Source organism: Colias eurytheme, chromosome 14 (assembly GCF_061535395.1).
Source record: "Colias eurytheme isolate Ceu_HAF_F1 chromosome 14, ilColEury1 Martin Lab GWU primary, whole genome shotgun sequence".
Taxonomy (NCBI): domain Eukaryota; kingdom Metazoa; phylum Arthropoda; class Insecta; order Lepidoptera; family Pieridae; genus Colias; species Colias eurytheme.
Window position 1 is genome coordinate 5125492 of NC_142993.1, and position 21017 is coordinate 5146508.

General features: G+C 30.2%; 1 protein-coding gene across 1 annotated transcript in view; it reads right to left on the minus strand.

Annotated features, from left to right (window-relative positions):
* Nucleotides 1–10547, minus strand: part of LOC149902862 (uncharacterized) — a 102289-nt gene extending 91742 nt beyond the window's left edge. The window contains exon 1 of the mRNA XM_090109508.1: nt 10462–10547. The gene's annotated coding sequence lies outside the window, so the exon portion shown is untranslated. The remainder of the gene's footprint in view (nt 1–10461) is intronic.
* Between the last annotated feature and the right edge of the window lie 10470 nt (nt 10548–21017).

Sequence of the window (21017 nt, forward strand, 5' to 3'; positions counted from 1 at the left end):
TGTATTGTCTTTTTCATTAAGTAGTTAATAATTCATTATAGAGAAATTGAGAAATTGAAAAATAAATTATAGTAAGAGATGTCGTAAAAGGTTATTTATCAGAACGTAATTTTAAGTAAAGGTAAATATTTATTGAGTTGCTACTCATACACTGGTATCGTAAATATATCTTTAAACACGTAAAAGTTTAATCAGAGTAAAACTGGTTCTTATTCTCATTTAGAATTCAGAACATTTCGGTAACCGTTTTATTATACAGATGGATATTGTGATTGTATTAATATTATGTCTTATTTGAGTTAACAATACAAAAACTAATATAGGCAATTTTTATGTTTATTATTATAATTCCAAACTAATTTATTTCTTATTTTTTACTTATACGAGTTAAATAACTTAGTTATATTTATTTACTAGCTGTTGCCCGCGACTTCGTCCGCGATTACGTCGTTTTTCGTCATTCGTCGTTTAAAAAAAATACGTGACACTTTATTTTTGAATGTTCTTAATTGTCTCTTATAAAAATAAACTACATTAAAATTGAATACTCTGATAAGAAAATCTTAAAATCGGAGGACATCGAAAATCTGAGGAAAACATGAATTTGATTTAAATTCTACATTGCTTAGTAATTCAAATAATAATCTAAATTAAATGTAGATTAACAGTTTGAGCGCATCATTATATAATATGTACCTAAGTATTAAATTACGTTAGTTTACATAGTAATTTTACTAAAAACACGATGACTTTCTTTCGCGCTCGGTACAACAAACTAAGCATGTTTGTGGTACGTGGCCCGCGTCACTTGACCCCCCGCGAGTTCCCCTCCGTTACTATGCGAAAATACATTCGTCGCCCTACTGTAGGAAAAATTGTAATATTTTAAATTCGAGAAATATATCTTGTATTCGACTATTCGTTGCAGTCGAATACAAAATATATTTGAAGAAACTTAGGTTGGCCTTCAGGCAAAAGGGATCCTATCAAATGATAAACTTGACCTTGTATCTTAAAAGTAAGCATGAAAGGATCCTCTGATAATTGTTGAGCACCAAAGGATCATTTAAAACGCACTACTATAAGAGCGAATATTGTCTAAGAACTGTTTAGATTGCACATGTTCCTCTAAAAGTAGTGATTTCAAAGGTTCTGGTATATCTTCAAACGAAAGCCGACTCCTTACTCCTCTTTAAAGCATTACAAAAAGAACATACTACGTTAATATCGCCTATACAGAAGATGATCTGTAATCAATTGTGAGGTTATAAGCAAACCCACTTTTATATTTGTCGGACCACACCACCGAATTCGTAGATTGATCTTCTATGTTTACCTCTTAAGTCATTAAGACTGTCGAAATCTGTCTACAGTAAGACGGGCCTCTCGCTATTCGTCCGTTTCGAGAGACCAAATAGTTTCAATTCTTAATCTTTTATTAAAAAACTTATTAATCGTACTTGTCTCAAATAATCTTGTCTCAAATAATGGTAATATTCGCGTCCCTACTCTAGTCATTGCTTATGCTCATGTTCATCTTCAAGAGATCGAATAATATTATGGTGCACCCTATCATTTGTCAATCGGTCTTCATATTGAGTAAAAGTTTCAGATTATCGAGATAAAATATGCCATTTGCGATCAGCTGTGAGACGTTATACCCTCTCAGTGAAGGTTTCGGTCTCACAGGATAGTACATGCCGTTCGCGGTCAGCTGTGAGCCGCAATTCTCGTTGTGAAGCGGTTTCAGGTTCTCGGCATAACACAATATGTTGTTTTCGGTCAATAGTAAGCCTCTTACCTCTAACGATCCTTGAGAACTCTTATTTCTCATTTTCTTAGCTTTGTTCGAATTTCGATATAAAGATTTTTTAGGTGGCACTGATGCGAGTAAATAAAAATTAAGTTAAAACGGACTGAGAGTGTTATAATCATCAATCATCATCATCATCAATACATATAATAAAATTGTGGAAAAGCGATGTCTGTACAATGAAAATATGTATAAAAAAATTAGCAGGTGTTATTATTAAATCGATCTTGAACCCAAAACTGTAGTTAAAAATTTTTTGTCTGTTTGTCTGTATGTTTGTGCACGCTAATCTCAGAAACGGCTTATCCGATTTAGATGCGGTTTTCACTAATGTATTGTGGTAATCTTCATTTAACAGTTAGTGTTTATTTCATGTCAATCGGTTCATAAATAAAAAAGTTATGACAATTTATAAGTAATCACGGCGAACATTTGCTAAGGCATTCTATTGTACACTGTACAATGTACGATAAAACGTAATTTATCTGTTATACGCTACAGTTATTCCTTTACATGTCCAGATGATCATATCAAAATTCCCCAAGGGTTTGGGGGTAAGCTGAGGTAGTAGGGGGGGCGGGGTCAAATTAACATTATGGTTACTTCTAATAGGTAAATTTTCCACACAAAATGTCCTTTAAATTATGTCGTATTATATTTTTAACCCCCGACGCAAAAAGACGGGTGTTATGTGTTTGACTGCTATGTATTTCTGTGTGTGTGTGTGTGTCTGTCTATGCAGGCACCGTAGCTGGCTAACAGGTAAACCGAATTAGATGCGGCTTTTTTTTGTTAGGCAGCATATTTTCCGACGCTGGTTCTTAGATAAATTGTATCGAAATCGGTTCATCCACTTATTATACCTACATAGGGGTAAAAGTGGGAATGAAAAAAATGATATAATCATTTATTTTTAAAGATCGTTGGGAAGTTTATGAAATTATTTATTCCTTTTTCTATACACTTTTCTTCGTCTAAACGGTTAAGTTACGTGCTCCCTCTCTCTCTCTTCAGCCTTTAGTTACGTGCGTGAGACAGGAAACATCTAATTTGGATTTGTTGCTGGATTTGATAAAAATTGAGTATCGATTAAGCTGATCAGTGGCTACACCATACATTATTAAAAACATCCATTTAAGAAAGGAAGGAAATAGAATTTGCTCCTCTCCCCCCCTGGTTCCTAAAAAATAATATGACATAATTTAAAAGAAATTTAACGTAGAATTAGTTAGGCATTTCTTTTTTGATTTTCGATATTATATACTAATCATAATTTTTTACTCAATAATTGTATGTTAAGTAGTAATTCAGCATGGGCGTAGCCACGGTGGGGCTGGGTGGGGCGCTTACCCTGGCTTTGATCTGGTAGGTACCAATTGTGAAGGGGAGTGGGCGTGGGCGTTGGCGTGGGCCTGGGAGTGGGCGTGGGAGTGGAAGCATGAAAATAAAAACAATTATTGTTGCCCCACCCTGAGCCCATGGTCATAGGTCCCATAGTCACTATTCCACGCGGACGAAGTCGCGGGCACAGCTAGTAGACAAATATAATCAGAAAGCTTTGAACTCCTAAGCTCAACCATAAAAGATAGACATTAATTATGATGTCGGGAGATATTTTTTATATAATATGGAGAACATTTCTTTCATACTAATAATTGTACCAAGTTTCGTTTAAATCCGTCGAGTAGTTTTTGTTTCTATAACGGTTATACAGACAGACAGACGGACAAAAATTTTTGGCGTCAGTGTCGATCCCTAATCACCTCGTGATAGTTATTTAGGAAATATATTTCATGTACAGAATTGACCTCTACAGATTTAATATAAGTATTATTCATATAATTAGATGCCAATTTCCATGTAACGTTAAATTCGACTATACAATAACTAACAGACAACGCAGGTTACTCTCGTTTCCGTAAGTTGAGGCGGCTACATATTCAGTCCTCATAACTTCACTTTTTGTGAACGAAACGACAGCGCGGTTTAATTCGATGCCAACACCATCAAAAAAAGGAAATATTTTTAATTGTGAAAAAATATTATGATTTACACTATTAATACTATTTTAACATTAACACAAAATATAAGACTGTGAGTGTGTAAAAATAAATCCAGCTAGTTTCACATCAAACTTATGTTTTTAATTAGGTATACGACATGAAAATATATTAATTACCAAGCAATAATCATACAGGTAAATACTGATCAAAAGTATTAACAGTCAAAGTATATTTTTACTTACAACATGTAAATGATGAAGGAATAATAATTATCAACGAACTAACCTTTTTGTATTATTGTTTATAAATATAAATTCATAAACAATAAATTTATAAAGAATAGAAAAAATTCGACCACTAAAGAATGCTGGTTCGAGTCCCGCCTCGTTATCGAATTTTTAAAACACGAAGATTTTTAAAAATGTAACCAATGAACACAATCAATATTAGATTAACTGTAATGGTGTCTAGTTTGACTTAAAATAATAAACATCTACCCTCACTTTTAAAAATGTAGTATATTCACACGAATTATAAGCGCACCTTATAGGGAAGGGAAGATATGGGTTAAAGAGTTAAATAAATAAATAACATAATTATATTTAAATTATTAATTTTTAACATTGTGTTCAGTAGTGTTAACATGTAAATTGATTTGAATTTTACGAAATCTCATAGATGGCGCTGTTTCAAATTTGTATACTTTACTAATAAATTCATTAAACTGATTCTCTGCCCAAATTACGTAAATGACATAGTTTTTATTGTGTAAAGCTAGATAATAGCATGGCTTATCCGAAACCAACATTTAAACATGAGTCTTTAGATTGTACGCTGTCGTAATACACGGAATACGTAAGAAAAAAAAAGGTTCACGGCTCCTCCCCCGGAGGTGATAGCATGATAATATGTTTAAAAAAGCCTCACCCGACCTGTTAGTAATATTCATGCAAAATTTGAAGTCAATCTATGCAGTACTTTTCGAGATTAGCCTGGACAAACATACAGACAAACAGACAAACAGACAAACAGACAAACAGACAAACAGACAAAAATTCTAAAAACTATGTTTTTGGCTTCTATATCGATTATAGATCATGGATTATGTATTCTTTTAAAAAAATATTCAATGTACAGTTTTGACTTTCCTACGATTTTATTATATGTATAGATTACTTTCGGTTCGCCCAGGCTCTTCATAAGAAGACGTTTTTCAGCAGAGTGATAGACATCTGTCCTTACGGTACAAAATAAGTGGTGGAACTAACTTGATAACGACTCTAACTATACCTATTATATAAAAAATAAATTAAGATATTAATGTGTACCAAAATATTATACGCATATAGTAGTATGAATTCATTTCATTATGGAATAAAATTCAATTAGATGAAAGTTTTAATATTTTAGTTTAATATTTTCAAATTCATGCAAAAGTAAAAATGATGCAGCCGTTTTAATTTGTAGCAACATTTAACTTTAAGCGAGATAATAAAAATATTGCAAAGGATTTTATTTTCAACAAACATTTCAACGATCTCAAAAGTTTTTTTGTACCTATGTTGTATTTTATGAAAAGTTCTATGAAATTCAAATGCTGTGTTATATTTGATTTTACTTAAAATTTTACTGTAGATGTGTGTTGAGACATTTTTAAAATATTAATAAAAACCGAACCTTATGTAAGCCGGAGCAGTAAGTTTGTACAATAATAAAAATAATAATTCAATCTAGCTTGCAAATGCATTTCATATCAACAGAATATTTTTTTTTAATTTCAAAAAAGAAATATTCCGTGTTACTATTAACTGCATTGACCAGAAAAAATAACGCAGTACTGAAAATAGTCGTAGACAAAACTGATTCGAAATACAGATGAAGTAAAACTCACGTAGAGACTAATTGAATAAAGTCCTAACAATGGTATCGCGTGCAGCTGAAGCGTAATCATATTGCCTCCACTCCAATATACTTACAATGCTCCAGTCAGGTGGCAGATAATAAAAGTTCATCGCTGTTTATCTGTTTAAACGATATCGTTGCGATGTTAATGACTTCCTTTGTGTCGCGTAGACGCACGTAATAGATTTTGTCGTTCGCGGAAAATATTTTTCACGCGTAGACAATAGAGATTGCTTTATTTTCTAATTTTGTTTTTAAATATTGTGGTTTATAATCTTATACAATTAAATTAATTAATGTTTTAGTTCGTAAACTCATACATTTTAGGTACGTACATACTGAAATATTGTCTATATATTATCTATTCTCAAGTAGGTAGGTATAGTTTCTCATTTAGATCATATCAGAATGCATTATTTAACTGACACACATTTAAATTAGGTAATAGGTAACTGTATAGATTCATCGCTTGTACCGCCATAAAATCGTATTGAAAGTGTTATATGATAACATTGAATCATCACATTGTTATAAATGCAAAAAGGCGTGACAGCATTATGTAAACGGGTGCTATCGGAAAGTAATTATTTCAGTCACGTTAATACTTTTTGCAATGTCGGCCGTGCGAATAGCGGACCATGCGTACGGAATGCGAGTCGTTATTCCGATCTTCGTGGGTGTACTGCGGAATAAAAAATGTCGTGTCTCAGACATGTTAACGACTCTTGACAGATTGTAGTTAATTCATCGAAATATCATGAGAATGTTTCAATGGGACAAGTTAAATTCATGGTGATATGGTATATTGGCATACATATAAGTACATTACACATAATATTATACGTATGATCAGTTGCATTATTTGATAATATTTTTTGATAAAAATAGTTTTGACCAACGTCTTTAGTTAAAAAGATCTTCAAAAATCAGAGATTTTTACAGTCAAAAGTGGTTTTGACCGACAATGGAATTTGATTGAAACATACATATTTATTTACGATAACCATTTTGTAAAATAAATAAATATTTTATACAGGTAAAAAGTTATTTTGAGATAATGCATTAAGTCCTCACGATGGAGGCGCGTGACCGTACTGAATAATAATTGCGAAAAAAAAAAACTCCATTGGACGAACTTATAGAAATAAATTTTAAGTATTACCTGCTCGTAGGTAACATTGCACGTAGGATAATAATGATTGATTGTACAAGATATTTAATTCTTAAACTTTGATTATTTCAGATATCTTCAAAAATCAAAGAGCGATGAAATCGATGCCCTGGAAAATTATTATATCCAATACTATAGGATAAGTATAGGATATTCAAACTTATTTAAATTTGACATTAAAGCGTGTGTTATTGTGTACAAATGAGTGATAATTATACCCGAACAACAAATATATCATTAAGTTCAGTGGAACGCATAACATTTTAATGAGATAAATAATCAAATTGACTGTAACCAGCGCATATTCGAGATTTTTTTATATTACTTAAATGTACTGTAAACATTCCCGTTTACGAATGGCAGTGGAATTTTGGCGTAGGTGACGTTATTCTTTTTTTTATAAAACAAAACGTTACTTGGATTTTATTAGAAAAGTTTTTACATACTCTTTATTGCCTCACTTGATATGTGTCTGGTTTATTTTTTGTTTATCCTTTAAGTTCGAATCACCTTTAGATTTGAATAAAAATATTTTGTGTTGTTCAAGAAATTCAAATTTCATTTTGCAACTTTAAACCAAGCTAAGAACAATTATGGAGATTATTTATGAGTAAAATCGGCATCAAAGGAATATTTAATCAATATTTTAACATAATGGTTGCGGTTTTAATTTTTAACAGATTTTTTTTATATTCTTTCTTTTTTCTTGTTTGGAATACTGACGTGAGAATGATTTTAAGTAAAAGCACTAAAAGTGTGTTGTGTTTTTACTCAATAAGTATTTTATAATTTTAAATAGATTTATAAAAGCTTTTTAAATTAGAGCATAATTTTATATTTCGTGATATTCATTTTTGAGCTTTACCCATACGCAAACACCAGGCCAATGTTAATTATATTCGAATATTTGTTACGTATTATGTATGAATACATGAAGAACTTGTAAGTTAATCAGAGTACATAACTTAAGTGGATTAAAATGGAATTACCGTTCGCAATCTGGTGCAGGTATTGTACTTATTAACTGTCAACTCTTATGAAGCGCTGAGAGGCACTGGATATAAATAATATATTAATTATATAGAATAATAAATTAGTTTTATAATGTGTGTATAAATAAACGTTTTTCATTTCATTTTTCACAGTTACCTTTCGCAGATTCTTTTGCCTGGAAGAGATCACTAATAAGTGATAAGGCCGCAAAATAAATTGTACTCTGTCTTTTTTTCTAAGTAGTTCTAAGGTTTCAAGTTTATTAAAGTGTGAAATAAATAAATTATTATGTACTATTTTCGTTTCTTTAAGGGAATAAGTCAAATTATTTATTTATACAAGATCTCCGCCACGTCGTTTAAATGCCTCTGAATCGTCAAGTATTTGTTTATCTATCTCCGTTTCAAAACGCTTATATCAACATTGTGAACCGCTAAAACCCCATTTTGTTGTCCTTTTTCCCGACTGCGCCAGAAACGGTTATTTTTTCTAGAATATTTATGTTTCTGTTTTTGTATATTTTTGGCACACTATTTACCGTAATAGGCTTGAAGGATGTAAGCAATCCTTTAATTTATCTTAATTACACGCACAATACAAAAAAATTCTATGTGAATAAAATAAAGAAGGTGCTGAATTTGTTTTTGTTCGATCAGTTTTCGTTGTTGGTACTAATTAGGGATGAATAAAGATGATGAATGGTTGAAAGGGTTTATTTATAATTAAAATTGAATTAAAACGACGCAGCAGCTACTTAGTATAAGTAGTTCCTATTAATATAATTTAAAATTGCTTTATATAGTAATATTAAATATCAACAGAGAAGTAAGAGTATAGTTTATAAAATCATATGGTAGTAATTCTCATACCTTTCGTAGGTATATAATATAACGAGAGCATCACTCTTTTCTATAGGTACTTTGTGCTAACAAAAAAATGGTTTCAATATACCATTAAACTATACTTAGCTATAAAATTAAAGCACCACTTGCCTTCGCTTTAAAAAGCTTATTTAACGGTAGGTAAGATTTCTCATGCGTAGTTAATTTTAATGTTATGTATATTTAATCAAATCGTATCGTAATCGTTTTTCTTTTAAGGACTAGTGGAGCTTTTTGATGTTTAAAATGTTACATACAGGTTTGTGCGTTAGACAGCATAGAAACCAAATATTTTGTTATAAATAAATTAAAAAAATATCGATTATACAAATTTAAATCGTTGAATTTATCTTAGCAATAATTATGCTACATCTTATCGATTATCGATTTTTCTTTGCCTACCGGCTACCCTATTTAATATTTTTGATCATTCATTAATGAGGGCTTTTTCCTCCCACAGTATCGGAATAGAGCTTCAGAAAGTATTTATAATCTACGTAAGTAAATCGCTTATTTTCGCCTAATTTAGTTCAGTAGTACCTATTTATGTGAAAGAGCAAAAATTATTAATTAGTCCTGTCTATCACATTCTGATTATCACGCAAACATAATACTTACCTATTTACATACAATTTGGAATGAAAATAGTTGAAAACATGCTAATTTTTTAAACAGATTACGCGTGATAAAGCTAAATAAATTAAAATGTAGAGTTTTATAGAAACATGGTAATGTACAGTATACCTAACTTGTGTTATAATTTTAGAAACTTTTCACAGTAAAATAGTGATTTCCTTGAGGAGAGCACAATAAGGCGTACTAAGGTTTTTAACATCAGAAGTTGTCTTGAATGTCAGATCATTAATTCATATTTACTTTCTTTTGAGAAAATTTTAGTTCAGAAACTTACAGAAATCTATACAATAATAGGTCATTATATGAACTGAACTATGGGAAATGAGTAATACAGAAGTCGTGTAAGTTACACCATTTTTAACTCGAAAAGGGCTGATTTTTTGGTGGTTTTTTCGTTGCTTGAATAAAAGTAATAATAATTAAAACCTAGGTCCTAGGTACTTGAAAAAGCTACCCTAAGGGAGGCCGGACCTGCTCGGATAGAGCTCTATAAAATTTTAAAAACAATTGATAAATACTATTTTTTAAATGTATAGCTTACAGATAGAGATAATTAAAAAAAAATGTATGTTCTGTTCTTTATTAATTTCATTCAATATCAAATAAATTTTAAAGATTTTACGCATTCTTTCGAATAATAATAGGTCGTGAGTGAATTAGAGAACAATTGATAAAACACAAATAGCTTTAAGGCAGCAATTATGGACGTTAATCTAAAATTAACTTCTAAAGTTTTGTTAATCTTCAACTTAATTACAGAGCCTAAGAAGAAAAATAAAATTACGCACAAAAAGTTTTAATGATCGAAGTTTAAAAATCATATTATAAAAGAGTAAATTACGGCTATTAAATCGAGGAAATTTGTTTATTATGAATATAATTTATATTAAGAACTGCTCCATAAATTTTTCCAAGATCTTTATAAACAAACCTTATATTTGGTAGAGTAATTGATTATTAAACTTTAATAAACATAACTAATATAAATTTTATTTCGCTCAATACTTTTCAATATTCACGTATCTATTGAATATAAAACAACGAGCTAATCAAATAACTCACCTCCCAACAAAGTTACGTGATACACTCGCGAAATATAAAATCAGACGCGCGAAATGCACACATACGTTCCATGCCGTAGTCGGGCAAATACTGGCTGATAAACACTGATACTGTTAGGGCGTTTATACACCTGCTTTGCTTGTTTATTTAATAAGGGCTAGATATCTGCGTCATCCTGGATTGAACTTTTAACCTATCATCTTCTTTAAGCTGCCTGTAAGTATAGGTAGAGTAAGAGGTAGAGCAAGTCAGCTGTTTTATGCGATCATTGAGACTTTTACCAAAGTTCAGGACTTCAAGGTACAGGTTGGGTACTTTCTTCAGCGAATAATATTGAGAAATCACAGACAACGATTAATATGTTACTGTAATATAATAAGTAATTACCCTAACTTCTATGTATCGTAAAAATATATCGTATATTAACCAGGTTTAAAACCGTTTATTACACAATGAAAATGAAAATTAACAAGGAAAAGCGTAGTCTTAAAAGTTTCAATCATAAGTTTCCGTTTTATATACTATAATTACACACATATTTATAGCCTATTCTGAAATATTTTCCGCCCAGGTAAAGCAAATATTCTTTCCAATCTTGCCTGACCTAGAAATGCTTTCTTTGACCATTTTAGTGAAATAGCTTTGAGTACCTGTGATCCTGCACTTCCTTAACTTTCAGATGGATTTAGGATGAAAGGTATTCCAATTACCTGACGGAAAAGTTTTCCTTGGTCATTGACAAGGACCCTTCTACTAATATTATAAACCCTTTGGGTACATTTTTGGTTAGGTATCTCTAACGAATTTCCTTCAAACTCAAACTCAAACTCAAACATTTATTTAGTCAATTAGACTTCTTCGAGAAGCACTTTTGAAACGTGAATACATAATAATTTTAACATCTACCACCGATTCGGAAAGCAGTATCTATGGAGAAGAACCGGCAAGAAACTCCACTCCTTAACGTTGGATACTAGAAAAACAGATGACCGATGTGTAGTTAGAAACGTTTTACCAGCATATCCATCATTCCTGTAATAGTTTTCTTAATTGTGTCCGAAAGATATTGAGCATGGACTCATAACCAGACTCGGTCTTTTGAAAGCATTCATGCGACGAGTGTTTCTTTCATTCTGGTCGCTATTAATCTTACGAAGTTACGTGAATGTTGCATTAAATGAAAATATTGGATTCAATTAAATAAACGGAACTTAATGGACAGTTTTTTTTCTTCTTAATTCTTCTATATAATATAACCAGTATAAATATTCGCTAGTATCTATTTTTAAGAGTTTTTAGTCAAAGTTACTAGACTAGCAAAATTTTGGTCTTATAATGTTTGTGGAAGTAGAGGAAAGGTAAAGACGGTGAGAAAAATAATACGAAAGAAATTAATTTTCACAAGTACATGAAAATGATACATTCAGCGGATTATCTAGGATAGATATTGTATTCATAATGTTTCAGGTTTAGTCCTAAATGATTATACCTAAATACGGTGGTGTTGGCATTTGCTCAGCTAATGAGTTCACTAAACATTAATAATTATCACTATTTTAATTCTTAGATCTTTGAAGTAAGCTTCGTGACACAAATTCAAGCTATAATCATACGTTAACTCTGAAGTATGCTATATTTGGCTCTTGAAGATTCCTGTATTTTGCAGATAGTGAAATTCTTAGCGAACAACTTTGCGAAGGAAATTTTGTTATGAAAATAATGTTAAAAGTTTTCAAACTATAACCGTGTGTAACATCTTTATTCATACATCCGTAATTCACAGCTTTACTGAATTAACTCTGTTGACAAACGAGTAATCAAAACATTTTACGAGTTTCGCCGTACTACCCTCATTTAAATTTACTTTAACTAATAAACGTTTAAGGTTTGGACGTACAAACAATATTAGATAACATTGTGGGGAGAATGGAAATTATCAATTTTCACTAATAATATATGAACTAGTTATTATTACTGTCACAAATTATATTTTATATTCAGAAGCAACGCAAAACATTGGTCCTCGATGCTGTAGATATACAAACTTTCAATTATTTTTATTCATAAAAAATATCTTAAAAGTAACATATACATTAATAAATAATTATCTTGGGATTCAAGTTGCTATCATAGTTACTACATTTATAGAATGCTGTTTTCGGTAAAATCTCCAATACAATATATTTTTCCCTAATGCGCTTATGGGAACCATACAATTTTATCTCTACACTTGTAATAGATTATTCAGTACAAAAAGGAGTATCGTTAATCATACCTTAGAGAAATGTATCGTATCTTCACTGTTTTTGATCATTTTCTAATAATAATTAATATATGTAATAATAATAATTAATATATAATTAATAATGATCGTTAGAAAATTTTAATTTGAGCTACATTTACCACTCTCTTGCTCGATTGATTTTTAATCATAATATATCTCAATGTTGTGTTTAATATTTAAGATATATCATAAAATAATTGTATTGTATGGGAAAAATGAAACTGAAACTGTTTTTTCCCAAGAATCAATTTAAGGTCCATTTTAGCGTCATTCGATATTTATCCTAAAATTCTGTATTACAAAATTTTACTGTTCATTTTATATTGTTTAAAAAGGTTTCACGAAACCAATTATTATGGAAATTAGTAACGGCGCTAAAAAGTGCCTTAACGTCAAATCATTTTAGAGTCAAAAATCATTTCATAACTTCCCAATATTAATATTATGTTCAAGCCAAAAATTTTTTTTAAAAGTATCATATTTACCGCACAATTTAAATTATTCCTCACAGAAGTAATAATAAGGTATTAAAATATAATGTAGCTTATGCGATTGCATTATACTTTCTGAATAAATAGAGGTTCTATTAGTTCTTTAGCGTGAATTTCTTGAAACCTCCCCTTTGAAGAGCGCAGCCTGTGGGCGTTTAAAGCCTGTGGGATGCAAGCGCGTAGGAAATACATTTTAAATCAATACTAAACTATAATAAAACGCGTTTGAATTGAGTTTGTTCCCTACCAATTTAGTTTTATGTTCGCGCCTACGGATTAACTTTCAAAGCTTCAAGCGCAATTGAGCAGTGAAAATCGGTCATGAAATTGTCCGGGCGATGCATCGTCCTTTTCAATTCGAATATTATGGAAGTTTCTAGGTAATCGAATGTTCGTATTGGGCACCCCTGGGGACTATGTAAATGGGCTTATATAGGGCCTATGTGCTCGTGTGACACGTCGAATTTGTGATTTAAAATAATGTATTGTCACAGCAGGAGTGATATTATCATCACTACATAGTATAAAACAAAGTCGCTTTCCCTGTCCCTATGTCCCTATGTCCCTTTGTACGCTTAAATCTTTGAAACTACGCAACGGATTTTGATGCGGTTTTTTTTAATAGATAGAGTGATTCAAGAGGAAGGTTTATATGTATAATAACATCCATTAAATAGTGGAGAAGTACTGTTATTTTTGAGGTTTCTAATGTGATGTCGTAAAAAATTACATTGTTTCCGCTTATATTGCAAACGCAGGCTGAACCCTACGAGTTTTATCAAAATAATGTACTAAGTATTATATACATTGAAAAGGTCTACAGAAAAGTCCGTGATGGTATATGTCTATCTCTTATGGATAACCCACAATAACATTTTTTTGTCATTTACTTTTTACGACAAATAATAGCTAATTTTCGAAGCGATTTTCACCAATACAGCATTAATCCTTAACCAATTAAATACCTTGAGTACATTGTTCATTTAATATAGATCTATATGGCACTTTACACCGTATGATTTAAGTGAATATTTTCGAAGATATTACAGATTTAAAAATTGCGGGACGTAGCGTTTGCGGCGGTACCGGCCGGCCGGGCCGCTATGTTTTTATATACAACGTACAGTTTTTCTGTAGTGTATATTTTAGTATCAGCATTGCACCCGTGCGAAGCCGGGGCGGGTCGCTAGTATGTGTATAAAGTAGAAACTATTGGTGTTAAATTGAGCCGAATAACTGCTATTTAAATTGATAGTTTTAAAAACAAAGTTTAATTTAATGAGGTCTTAATTATTGTGTTTTTGTGTAAAGACTTCATCCTATCAGCGTCTGTTTGATGATGCTGATGATAATGAAAAATTCACAATTATTTCTTTTATTTATGTAGAAAATAACATATACGAATAAGAAAGCTTATTTTTCATTGAACGATTATCAGTTTCATAGTTACCTATATAGTAAAATAAAAAGAGGCTATGTAACGCTACATGTTCTTTTAAATGTGGCAATTTTGGCTCGGAGCCCAGTAATTAACTTTATGGTTACACGTATGTACGAAAAAACTTTTATCTTGTACGCAATTCTTATTATTAACATGCCGATATTAATAATTGTGAAACCGATAAATGTATTATGGTACATACTAATATACTACTACTACTTTAAAATCGTAGTTTACGCATAAATATATATAAAAAAAATATTCTAGGGACTAGGTACAATAATTTTTCGTATATTATTATATTGACCAAAATTATTTTTTAATAGGTATAGAATTTAATAAAAAAAATCAGTTTATATAGATGATAAAAAAAGAAATTTGAATTTGAATTTGAATTTGATAGTACCAACCCGCAAGATAACACGGAGCTCTACCTTAGGTACATTGTTGTACTTTAAAGCTATTTTGTTTATATTCTATGATAAAATTATTAAGTGATAAAATCCCCAAATCGTTTAAAATATTTCAAATTTTTTTTTTAAACATTTTCGTGAAACAGCTTTCAAGTTTTGAATTTGGATATGACTTAAAATATTATTCACTATTTTTGTTATCTATGTAGTATTTTAATGGGTTTGGTTTTAGTTTATTTTAGTGTTAGTAAATTGAAATGAGAATTTTTGTTAAGTTCAATGACTTTTAATGACATAAATAAACTGGTAAAAATATGTATTATTTCTGTGAATATAATTAAAATCTTGCCTTAGGCTAGTCAAAGTAGATTCTAAATATAAACGAATGAGGCTTATATTAAGACAAAGAAGATGCATGTAGGTACAATTAATACAATATACAACATGATAAACAGCGTGGTTAAATCTGAATACGAAACTTATAAGGTTAACAACTTGTTAATTGGAAAAGTCGAAGTAATGTTTGCTCTTGTTTTTATGTTGGGTCAGTTTTTAATTGAATCAAAGTCTTAATGGTATGTGGGAGCGAATTGTATCAACATACATAATGAGACTTGATGTCTTAGTACTTACAAACATGATTAAATAGTTAGTTTTGAATATATTTAACTCATATGGAAGAATTAATGAGATAAGCGTGTGACACATGAATTATTACAATTATTTGTGTCGAATACATATAATTAAATTTGATATTTATATCTTCTGTTTTTATTAACTCATGGATTTAATATTTGGCTTAGATTAGGGCAAAAAACGCGTAATTATATCAATCAAATATCTTATCAATCTGTTACACCGTATTACTGTATGGTTCAGGTAAAAATATTTAACTTTCTTAACATCGATATAAGTTGATTAACGATATCAGAAAAGTTATGAAGATGACCAGAGATTGTTGTTTCTTAGATATATGTTATGCTCTATTTCATCGTTTATTTGATTTATAAGATAACTCTTTGTTCAAGTTGAGTCTTATAAGAAATTTAATATCAACAATAATATGATATGAATAGCAAATGTTTTATTATATTATTATGAATCATAAAGGATATAAATATTTGTAAAATGGACTGAACTGTGTTTAAATTCTATAAAATGCTGGCCGAATTAATTATAATGAATAATTAGGTCACCAATTGAAATATATCTTGTAGAGTTAAATCGAAATTGAGGTCCTGTATAAATTCAGTCTTGAAATTATATTTAACTCGGTTAGATAAACAAAAATAACAATTGAATTATTCTTTACGATGACACGGTGCATTATCATTTGAGAAATGTTCACAATTAACACAGGAAGTACCAATAACATAATACATTTTGGAAACATTAAATTTTATGGCATCGTAATGTTTGTTTTGAGTTCGATTTGTTTGCGAAAATTAAGTTACGCGTACGATTTATGCCACGGATGTGGAATAATAATAAAAATATTAATTTACATTTGGATTTGTATTGGGGGCCTCTTCTAATTTCTGACCTATATTATCTTCTTTCAGCAGAAACTTTGCTTATGAATTGTTAAGTGTATTTTTTATTTATTTATAAAGGCTCATGAGCAGCTGTACGTGGATGAAATTGTATAAAAAATACACAAAAAATATAGAACATGATCGACAATTAATAAAAAATGAGCACTGCATGCACTATACAAATACGTTAGAACACATTCATTACATTTTATAGTAATATAAGTTATATAATTACAGTAATTGAACAAAAAATATTAGGTACTCGCAATGGATCCAACTTGAAATCTAATTAAAGTAACAATAATATAAATAAATCTCAGACTACTCCATATAAATATACCCAATTACTTAATTACTTGAATTTTTTGACTTACATATTTAACAACAAGACATTATTTTCTTTACTGTTTACAATCCGTATCAAGATGTTATCAAAATAACATAATGCCAGTTCATCGAGCATATCTACAAAAATATTGTACGTTCACAACAACAATATGTCCTTATATCACAGCTGTAAAATCAACAGCGTACATTGTTAGTATGAGGAACAAAGGCTCTCCTTGTATTGACAAATGGCTGGATTGTTATCAGTTAATTATTGCATTGACGCCGAGAGGCGACGTTGCAAATGAAGTGATTGGTCGATATTGGAAGTGACAGAGGCAAGTGGCTAATTTATGAGACGTCACCACTCTTTGTTGGACACTAAATGTTCGATAAAGTCACCTTATATTGGCTGTACGTCTATTTTTCTTTTTAGTATAGGTAGTAAGCTTTTTCCTGGTAATCATCGTTCATAGCTTAATGATGTGTGAGGGAAATGACTCTGAAATAATTCTATGCCTATTATTTCCACAAGTACGTACCTAGTACATAAAAATATTTCGTGTGAATATAATACTTAATACTTTTCTATCATCTAACTTTAGCATATCAAATTAAGACAGTAGTTACCAGAGAGCAAAAATATACTTTACAGAGAAAGACACATACTTTAATAGAAGAACGTATTTTTCATGGTAGAAAAACCAAATTTCTTATCCATATAAATATTTCAAATCACGTTTGTTATGGATGTTTATAAATGCGTGGGTCGCTTAGAATCACGAAACGTTTTTGCTCAAAGTGAATTATTTCAGGAAGAGCAAATATTAAAGACTTAAAAATATATAGTATAACGAAAGTATCTCAAAAAATAATTTAAGATATCTAATGTCATAGCTATGAGAACAGCTATATGTTGCAGAGAAAGCAAATTTTGCAATATTATTAGAAAATGCGAAAAATTGAGAAGAATCTGAAATTGTATTCAATGAGTTTTAATGGAATATAAAGAACTTCGTTCATTCACACCTCCTATAATCTTATAATTATTAATAAGTACCTATTTAATAAATGGGTATATTCGTTATATAACCTTGCATTATATTTCAATAGGTACTCATTCGTGATTGAACCCAGGTTTGCGGTCGATTTTAATAGATCTTATCAGGCAGCTATCACAGTGTTGTATGTAACTACTTAATATGGTAATTCACCCATGAATAATTGAAAATGAACCCTTTTAATTAAAAGAATATACATACGTACAGAAAGTGTAATCGGTGGACGTTACTGGAATTTAAATTAAGGCATTCTCATAAGATTTTATTATATTAAATTGATAGTAGATTGCAGCAGAAATACTTGCATAAAAATGTTAATTAATTAATAATTTAATATGAGAACGGGCTGTGTATTTCAATGTACAAAAACAATTTTTATCCACTGCGACAATACCACATCATACGAGTTAGCATTTAAAAGGTAAAGCTGTAGTCGATCTCAAAAGCTTTTTAAATTATCCTACAGATCATACAGCATTATAAATGAAATATATAGTTATGTTATATATAGAATATATAAAATAATAGATAACATATAATAAAGTATTTAATTTAGAAGTAGTAACGGCAGTAAATATGTTCCCATTTTCTACACGAAATTATCTTAAAATTGTGTTCAAAGCACACAAAATTCATTCACTTTACAATAAATTAAAGATGAGTACACATAACTCATGTGTTGCTGTAAATGTTCCGGAACAACTATTCGTTACAGGGAATTACTAGAACAAGTCTATATAAATATTTATTACCGTTACTGTTATAGATTTATATTGAGAACTAAACAGTATCCATACTAATATTATAAATGCGAAAGTAGCTCTGTCTGTCTGTTACTCAATCACGCCTTAACTACTGAACCAATTTTCATGAAATTTGGTATGGAGATATTTTGATACCCGAGAAAGGACATAGGCTACTTTTATCCCGGGAAAATGACGCAATCCCGGAAATCCCACGGGAACGGGAACTAAGCGGGTTTTTCTTTGACTGCGCAGGCGAAGCCGCGGGCGGAAACCTAGTAATGTATAAATGGTACATACTTATCTAACACATTTTATTTGACGTGAGGCATGGCTACAGATCAAAAAATAAATTGTTAATAAAATATCAATGCGCTTTTTTATTTCGCTAAAAAGCTCATTATAGTCTCCAAATTTGATATGAATCGATTAGTGTTGGACTTGTTGGATACAAATTATTAAAATAAATTACCGCATCGGTAATAGGTATGTATTATTTTGACGCATGTCTCATTTATATGGTTCATTTGTATTTTATGCAGGCTGCGCCTTGAGATTTAAGCAATCACGACGAATGAGTCGATATATCATGATGCTCCAACATGTAATTTCTATTAAAATTACGTCTTTAAAGCTAACGTCACATAAAATTGACTTTAAAAACGTAGAAAGTAATATATTTCAGGCGGTGTCTGGACATATCAAGATCGTTCATAGCATCTTTTCAATTTTTCTTGAATAATTCAACAATAGCCGCCGATTTTCGACTTTATGACTAATATGACGTGTCTTGTTAGACGAAATTGACACTTGGCTATTACAAGAAAGTAAAATGAATTGTTCTAGAAAATTTTTCTTCACTTTATTTCTCTGGGGAGAAATTATTTACGTTTGACGACTGAATAATAAAATATAGCCGATGTTGGGAGATTGATTAGCTATCATTATTTTTGACAACCCAACTTTTATAAACTGAGCAATAATGTATTCTAATTCGTTTAAAATATGGCAGACATTTTATATTATGTACCTACATCGTCTTTTATAGGATCTATTTTTAAAATGCTTAAAAAGGACTAGAGAGTCTCTACTCTAGGGGGTCTCTACCCCTTTCAATAAAAACCTAATCAGGTTGTGCGAATTATTTTGAAATTAAGATAAAAAGGTTCATAGGTAGGCATATCTAGAATATTTATTTCCCATTATTCGCTTTATTTTCAATTTGATCGTAAATTTAACGACGATTAAAGTGAATAGACGCGTCTCGAAAACTAAAATCACAAACTTTATGATCGTGAACGTTTGGAACGGAGGCAGTGTTTGTCAATTATCTCCGATAGTATTAATATACCTCTACATTGTCATAAGACTGTAAGGAATTTATGTGTTGTAAAAAATACCAAATGCAAGTGTTCTTTTTTCATTATTTAAACACTAAATGTCTCTAGAAATAAAGACTAATAAAAATATCTTTGTTATATTAGCACTAACATTTACCAATCTCAATTTATGAAAATATGAACGCACACATTGGTCAAATTTATTAAAATTCCAATGTTAATATTCGGGGAATGTGATTAAATGTTTCAATAAAGACTACGAGCATAAAATTTTTTAAAAAGCAAACAAAAAGTTTTGTCCTCCTGAATGGCCAGACAATGTTTGTTAGACATCTTGTAAAGTAAGGGTAGATACAAACTATGACACTTTTATGAATATTTCAATAAGTATAAGAAAGAATTTAATTATCTCAATTAAATTCTTTCCTAAATACACACATTTATATGATTTAAAAGAAAGTCATGATCATCAATTCATCAGCCCATTTTCGTTGTCCATGTCGTCGAACTTTTGATTCATAATATGAAAATAGCAATATATTAGAAATTTCTCTACAAACCGCAAAACGTATGTTCATTCACAGTAAAAATTAGTTTCGATTAATTTTTAAGATTACATTTTCAAAGGAACTACGATATTGGAACTTTCATCTTGATTAATCTTCAGTGTCAAGAAGAGAAAATTGTTTCTTCGAAAATTCCAACGCAACGGAACATGGAACGTAAAGTATAACTTTAATATTTATTATGTAAAATACTTATTTAGTCATGAAATCTAAAATAAAATTCACTCAAATTTTTTAACTATCACAGAATAATTTTTAAACTTGTTACAACCGAATATTCAGGTTTGTATTTCAAAATTTGCAATATGATAATCTTTTGTGGTGTCACAAAAGATGAAAATATATTTAACAATGA